Source organism: Hemitrygon akajei, chromosome 4, assembly GCF_048418815.1.
Source record: "Hemitrygon akajei chromosome 4, sHemAka1.3, whole genome shotgun sequence".
NCBI classification, from domain to species: domain Eukaryota; kingdom Metazoa; phylum Chordata; class Chondrichthyes; order Myliobatiformes; family Dasyatidae; genus Hemitrygon; species Hemitrygon akajei.
Window position 1 is genome coordinate 168,399,941 of NC_133127.1, and position 7,974 is coordinate 168,407,914.

The 7,974-nt window shown below is 41.2% G+C and overlaps 1 protein-coding gene across 3 annotated transcripts in view; it reads right to left on the bottom strand.

Moving 5' to 3' along the window:
• The window catches only part of LOC140726919 (short transient receptor potential channel 4-like), a 101,985-nt gene extending 94,525 nt beyond the window's left edge, over positions 1-7,460 (bottom strand). For 2 of the 3 annotated variants that reach the window (XM_073043919.1, XM_073043920.1), the window contains exon 1: positions 6,989-7,460. The gene's annotated coding sequence lies outside the window, so the exon portion shown is untranslated. Of the gene's footprint in view, positions 1-5,901; positions 5,923-6,988 lie in introns of those variants that run through there. The other variant, XM_073043921.1, reaches the window with a different exon arrangement.
• Positions 7,461-7,974: the final 514 nt, after the last annotated feature.

A 7,974-nucleotide genomic window follows, 5' to 3' on the forward strand; every position in this document is an offset into this window, starting at 1 on the left:
TAAAGGTTAACTTGCAGGTTAAGTTGGTAGTGAGAAAGGCAAATGCAATGTTAGCATCCATTTCAAGAGTACTAGAATATAAGAGCAAGGATATAAGGCTAAGTACTTTAAAACATGAGACAAACCACACTTGAAATATTGTGAGCTGTTTTGGGCTCTTTATCTAAGAGAATGTCCAGAGGAGATTCATGAGAATGATTCCAGGAATGAAAGGGTTAACGTAAGAAAGATTGTTGGCTCTTGGAGTAGACTCAATGGACCAAATAGCCTAATTCTGCTCTTGTGTATCATGATCTTATCTCTGCTAGGAGAGAAAACAATCCTTGTCTTTTGCAAGGTTAATTCAATAGCATTTAATTTTCCAGCAATAACCCTACAAACAAAAACTGCTAGCCACTTCACAGCCAATATTTAAAACATCTTTAGAATATTAATGCATTGGGGTTGTTGGTCAGGGTCAACCATGGATGTTGCAGCCTAGCTGTCTTCATAGTATGCAAATCAGGGCAGTTTGATATGGACAGCTCATGTAGCAGGCTACCCCATTTCCACACAGCTGATGAAAGCAAATGAACAGTGGAGACCAATGCAGTTTGGCAATAGAAGCATCGCAGGAGTTGCCAGTCAGTGTTGATCTCAATGTAGGACTGCCTTAGGGACTCCAGCTCTGGATATTTACTTGGGTTTACTCCCAATGCCTTCCCCATGACAATGCAGTGGAGGTTTCATATCAGAGTTTTCCTTCTCCTAGATGAGCTTTCAACCACAGCTGGTGAACCCCATCTGCATGAAGGACTGGTTTTAAGGTGCTAGTAACCTGCTTTTGCCCTTTCTCCTGTCATTAGAAACAGTTCTGCCAGACTTAGTAGCTAAGCTACACGTGAAGGCTGGGAGCTGGACTTGGTTGTCAGAGGCTATGTGAGACACATAACACTGGGAACATTCCCACTATCACACCTCCCCCCCCCCCCCCACCGGCTATAACAAGCTTAAGGAATTAATAATGCTAACAATTCAGAGAAGATACATTTTCTTTTATTCATATGTCTCCAATATGCTGTTGCTCTTTCCCTGTTTCCTGCTTGGATTTCTCCTGCTAAAACCTGTCCCTTACCATCTCTCAGCAAATACAAAAATTTCCTTTTTCAGTCACTTGTTCCAATGTTGATGCTCTGAAATACATTCATGAAAGTGTTTACAGAATGTTCATGTAATTGAAGTCTGATGAACTATATAAAGTGCTTATCACTGTCAATGTGGGATGAACTTTCAAGTAAACATTGTGCCTCTTGGTTAACACCCTTTAATCTAGTTCCCTTCTGTGTCTGTCTCTACATTTCTGTCCAATTGTTTAATCTGTTTTCAAATAAGAGGCATTAATTTTCAAGCTTCAATCAAAATATTTGAAAAAAAAACAGGTCAGGTTCAGGGATCATTCTCCTCCCCACCCCCACTAAGCTAAATATAAACAATCATTAACAACTGTTTCTTACTGACAACAAACTATTAGGTATTTTCAAACTCCTGCATATGCTGGCAATTAAGAAACTTTAAAATCCTATAGATGCTAGTGAACCAGAGAAGAGAAAGTAGAACAGTACAGCGCAGGAATATGCACTTTGGCCCACAATGTCTGCAGTGAACACGAAACTGAATTCAACTAAATCTCTTCTGTCTACAAATGATCTTTAACAATACATTACCTGCATATTCATGTGTCTATAAGAGCTTCTTAAACACCAATATCATATCTGCTTTCAACACGAACAGCCCACTCCAGGCACTTACCATTCTCAAGTGTACCATTATGGAGGAAGAAGTGCTTTAATTGGGCTTAACGGTAGATGCAGACAGTCAAGGAAAAGGCTGAGATGTGACTAGAAGCAAGAGATTAGCTGTCACATGTACATCAAAACATAGCGAAATGTGTTGCTTGTGTCAATGACCAGTGTCCAATAATGTACTTTCAGCACACTGGAGATAGGATGTAATGTTGAAGTTGTCCGAGACATTAGTGAGATCTAATTTGGAGTACTGTGTGCAGTTTTAGTCACCTACCTACAGGGAAGATGAAAATAAGTTTGAAATAGTACAGAAAAAAAACCTTACAAGGATATTGTCAGGTGTGGAAGACCTAAGTTGCAAGAAAAGATTGAAAAAGTTAGGACTATATTCCTTGGAATGCAAAAGACGAGAGATTTGATAGAGGTATACAAAATTATGAGGGGTATAGAAAGGGTAATGCAAATGGGCTTTTCTCACTGAGGATGGGTGGGACAACAATGAGAGGTCATGGTTAAGAGAAAGGTAAAAAGTTTAAGGGGAACATGAGGGGAAACTTCTTCAGAGGGTCATGAGAGTGAGGAATGAGCTGCCAGCGGAAGTGTGCACTCAAGCTCAAATTCAACGTTTAAGAGATGTTTGAATAGGTACATGGAGGAGTATAATCCCACTTCAGGTCGATGGAAATAGGCAATTAAAATTGGTCAGTATGGGCTAGATGGGCCAAAGGACCTGTTTCTATGCTGTGCTTTTCTATGACTTTGTGACTAGGTGCTGGGGACAGCCCAGAAGTATCACCATACTGTGGCACTAACATAGTAATCCATGTGACTTTGGAATAAGGAGGAAGCTGGAATACCATAGGGAAACCCATACGGTTATGGGGAGAACATACAAATTTCTTACAGACAGCAGTGGGAATTGAACCCTGATCATCGGTGCAGGAAAATGTTGGGCTAACCGCTATGAAAACCCAAGAGTATGACTGAACTTAAATCTTCTCTAGGTATAGTCAAATGAATGCTAATACTTAACAGACTGTACAATGGCATTGAAACCTTCTGCAGTAAATACTGAATACAAAGGTCTGTAAGTACAGTGAGAAATTAGGTAAAGTAACAAAACATCATCAATCGATGCCAAAGGAAGTAGAAATTCAGTTACGTGGAGCACCGGAAGTTAGCATGCTGCTTTTTAAGGAAGATTTTAACCTGTCTGCCACAACAGACAGGATCTCCTGGTTACCACTCACTTCAACTCTCCCTCTCATTCCCATTCGGATATGTCCATACATGGCCTCCTCTGTTGCCATGATGAGGCCAAACTTCGGTTGGAGGAACAACATCTCATATACCATCCGGGTAGTCTCCAGCCCCTTGGTATGAACGTCGAATTCTCCAACTTCCAGTAATTCCCTCCCTCTCCCTTCCCCATCCCACCTCTACTCTGTCTCCTCTTCTAGCTGCCTATCATCTCTCATGACTCTGCCTTCTTCTACTACCCATAGTCCTTTCCTCTTAGATTCCTTCTTCACCTCTCCTGCCTATCCCCTCCCCCACCCCTTGATCTTTCCTCTGATTGGTTTTCCACCCTCTCCCCACCTTCTTTATAGGACCCCTACCCCCTCCTTCTTTAGTCCTGACGAAGGGTTTCAGCCCTAAGCGTTGACTGCTTCTTTCAACGGATGCTGCCCGACCTGCTGAGTTCATCCAGCTTTTTTGTACGTCTAGATTTTAACCTGTTGGTAACAATTGAAAAAAAATGCAAACACCGGTGCAAAGAAGAACTTACTTGTAGCAGTATCATAGGCACAAATCATCATACAAGCAGCATTCATAACTAAAGCATTCATTCAGCATAAATTATACATAATTTTTCAAAAATCACAGAATTTGAACGAAAGTCCATTTTTGTACAAAATGGTCCAGTGTTATTAAATGGTCGTGATTAGGTTTGTACTGGTCAGTTCAAGTACAGAATTGCTGAAGGGAAGGAGCTGTTCTTGAAACTGATGGTGTGAGACTCCAGGCCTGATAGAGGCCACAGAAGATGACGTGGCCTATTGGTAGTGAAGCAGGTGCCCATGATGTACTGAGCTGCATCCGCTATTCTCTGCAGCTTCTTCCTGCACATTCACTTCACTATACCAGACCAAGAGTCAACAAGTCAGGATAAACAAAATAAGCTGGTTCTCAGATGAAAGAAGGTTCACAGGTTAGAGGTTTACAAGAACAAGGGTATTAATCGAAGCATAGAAAATCCTGAGGTTTTTTTTGTAAATAAACAGCATGAATGTGGACAGAATTTTTCTTCTTGCGGGAAAATTTCAAACTAGGGTGTTCAAGGTGAGATGTGAAGACATTTCAAAAGATGGTAGAAACAGAATATGTTTCAAGGGAGACAGAAAAAAAATAAAGGTTGCAGCCATAGAAAAGAATGCAGAACTGAGATTACAATCAGACCAGTCATGACAGTGGCTTTGCAATTTATCTGCCTGCACTGCACTTCACCACAACTGTAAAGCTTTTAATCTGAATTGTTATTGTTTTCCCTTGCACAGATGTGATAAATACTCTGCATGGATAGCATGTAAAACAATTTTTCACTGACTTTGAAACATGTGATACTAATAATAAACCAAACCATTTTATTAAATGGTAGAGCAGGCTTAAGTGGAAAGTGGATTAATCCTGCTCCTATTGTGTATACTTGTATATTCCTTGTGGATAAAGACCAAGAAATTAAAGTTGGCTTGGACACTAGCACTAACAAAGCAGGGAATGAACTATGCTTAGATGGTGATGGTAATACTAGTAAATAGTCTGGCTTCACTAATTTCTGTTGCAAAGACCATGCATATTGGTCACCGACCAGAAACCCTTATTTTTGGATGCAGGCTTGCAATTCCTACAGTAGTGACAAAGAATGCCAAAAAGGGCTGTTTTTCTCTCTATGATATGGATATAGGACATCCAAATTAAATCTACGCTGGTTGAATTAGAGATAGCCTGTAGAAAATGCTGGCTGCTACCAATGTAGGAAGTACAATATAGCCTACAAGTAAATAGCAGGTTATTGTCCTGTTACAATATCAGTAACAGGCAAATAACAGAATTACTTAACATTGATATAACAATGAGCATACTAAGTGTAGTTGCACAGATTTGAACATGTGCCTGGCTGAAATAATAATAAATCAGCTGTTAAGTATTGTCTATTTAAGCAAGACTGCATTAAATCTTAGTTGCACCAATGAACTGCAAACTAAAATTATGAAAGGAATTCACAACGATTCCTGGTGCTAAGCATAAAAATAGTGGATTATTAACTGCCTGTTGGTCCTCATAGATAAGAATCTTGAAGCAATAGCCAACTGGGCTTCCACTTGGTTTAATGCAAATTCCAATGATCAACACAAATTACGCCAATGCAGTTACCACGGTCAACGACCTGTTAATCGGTTAAACCTGTAGATTTCGTAAATATTCTTGAACTCGTTCGACCATACTTTCTTTCAAAGACATTCGCAGTACAGTACAATAAAATGAAATTGGGGTCTCCAACGATTTTTTCCAATCACGTGTATAATTTTTGCGGAGTCTGAAATTATCCCGCGTCAGTGCCTCCGAAAGGAATTGCCAGTACTTGTATTGTTCTCTATTAAACATAACTGTAACAACTACCACAATGTATTTTAAAATGAATGCAAAAGAATGCCCACAAATGATTAGAAACGTTGCCCCTCTATCCTATTCACGGGGTTTCTCCGAAGATCGGCGTCCAAGAAAAGTTACCAAAGCTAAACGAAAGCATAGACCGGTTAAATGTTCTATGGCCGATAACTTATTAGGTAAGCTCATATTCTATGTGCTCTTATAAATATGCTAAAATTCTACGCAGTGCATTTGCAAAATGTCATCAGCAACCCCATCACTTAGTGTAAATGCAAACGAGTCACTTCAAATTGCGAATTATAAACATATTTGATACTAAATTATATAAATTAGATAGAGATTTAAAAGGCGCATTTGTTGAATTCAAAATCAAGCATACACTAGAACCCTATCTTTTACGCAAAATAGGTTGATAGTCTAGGGCTAACTCCGCGTTCATACTCACAGTTGCCTCTGTAATTGTTGCTCCGAAACTGTTTGTAACTAGTGACCGGGGGGATTCCCAAAACTAAATCCTTCTGGATAAACTCATAACCAAGCAGTAGAACTTCAAGGACACCATATTTGCTCAATTTTCGTAAATTATTTTCGAAGAGAAAATATGCATCCGAATAACCTGTCATACGTTTCCACAGTCCTCCCCTACACCAAGCCTCGTACAGTCACAATATTCAATATTTTATTTTGAAATTTTGTTAAAAATAAATGGCTTTTTTTTTGTTCGTGAACATCTTCACAACCAGCGGAATAAAAATTCATTGACTTGAACCGGACAATGAAAATTTCTCAGGAATTATTTCACCGAACTGCGTTCGTTTTTCTGCACGACGTTGCACTTGCGGACACACACAGACAAAAACACCAGCGAATATTGTTTCGGAGGGGAGCCAGGATGGATCAACACCAAACTGCGGTAAACAAGGTTAACTTAGAGCTGGACCAGAGCCTCCCTTCGCCTTTTGTTTTTTCGTTATGCCAGGTAACAACTTCAGGCTTCATGCACCTTGCTCTACATTTCTCACACTTTCGGAACCGGTCTGTAAAGTACATTTAACTTGCGATAATTTGCAGATACTGGTGTCCTTAATTATTTAATGCAACTATATACGAGAATTCATCGTTTTTTAAAAAATCAACAGGATACAGCTCTGTCCACTTGTGGCGCCCTTTACCGATAATAAAACTGTACCAGCCACTGACGCACTGTTTAATAGTTTAACTGCGATGTAAAGTCAACGACGGACCGTTATTATCCCGCAAACTATTCGTTCGAACCACCAACAAAATCTGCTAAACACCAATTATCGCTGCCGAACGCGTTTCAGTTAGATACAACCATCGAATGGGAATAATTCTAACAAAAGCACCCCTGTCAAATTCTACACAAACTCGCTGAAGACGAAATGCATTAAAACCCTAACATGCATAATCTAACAGCATTTAAAAATAATTAAAAAGGACATCGTTCAATATTTTGCTAGTTGCGCCTACACGTAAAACACAGTAACAACAACCTGAGGATGACCACTTACTTGGTATTCTAAAGCCGCATCGTGATGGTTTTGCCCACTGAGGAAAAAAAAATAACCATTCGGTGTTTTACATTTTGACAGCAACTATCTGCCCAAGAAATTCACTTCAGCAACCGTCTATTCTCTGTTCCTCGGGGCTTAAAACACATCTCTTCTTGCAGTAACTCCTTATCGTCGACATAAATTGGGAAGTGAGGCTCCGATCCCAAATCAAGACGACGCGAGAAAATTTTCATTGGTATCATCGTACTGTTCAACATTGAGCAATAACAGCGCTTTATAATCCCCCCCCCCCCCAGCAAATCGGCGTGCGGTTCCCCACTTGCTTCTTCTGTACTCTGACCAAGAGGGGGGGAAATCAGACAAGGCGAGGCTGCAGCGGGAAGAGAAACCCCATGCTGGAAATGGACGAAAGCGTCGAAATGCTGAGCTCCCCCCCACGCTCTACCCTCGGACCGCACTGGAGCGGCGGCCGCCCTCTTCCCGCAGCCGGCGCCGCCGCTCTTCCCGCCTTCCGCCGGCGCCCCTCCCCGCGCACGTGCCCCGACCGCCGCCGCCGCCGCCGCTCGAGCCCGGGGCAGGTCGACCCGCCCGGAAAGCCGTCGAGGGTGAGGCGAGGCATTAGTTCGTACAGTACCTGTATTTTTTACATGAAGAAAAAAAAGTTTAGGAAAGCAAAGGGGACAGGGTTCAGAAACTACAATCTTTTTTGTTTACGTCAACGGGGTTAACATCGGTTCCGGGCAGATTGAGCTAAACGTGCAATGAAGTGGCGGTTCCACGTGGGAGCCGTTTCTGAGATTGGGTTCCACTGATATAACAGTTAGAGCGCAAAACACTTTTTCTGTTTAGAGAAGGTGGCCGAGGGCGAATTGCTATCACACTAAACCAGGATTAATAGTCTTCTTCCAATTCAGTCATTGCATTTGGTGCGAAGGCAGGTTACGTGACCACTTCGCTGGATGCCTCCTTTCTACTAGCAAGAG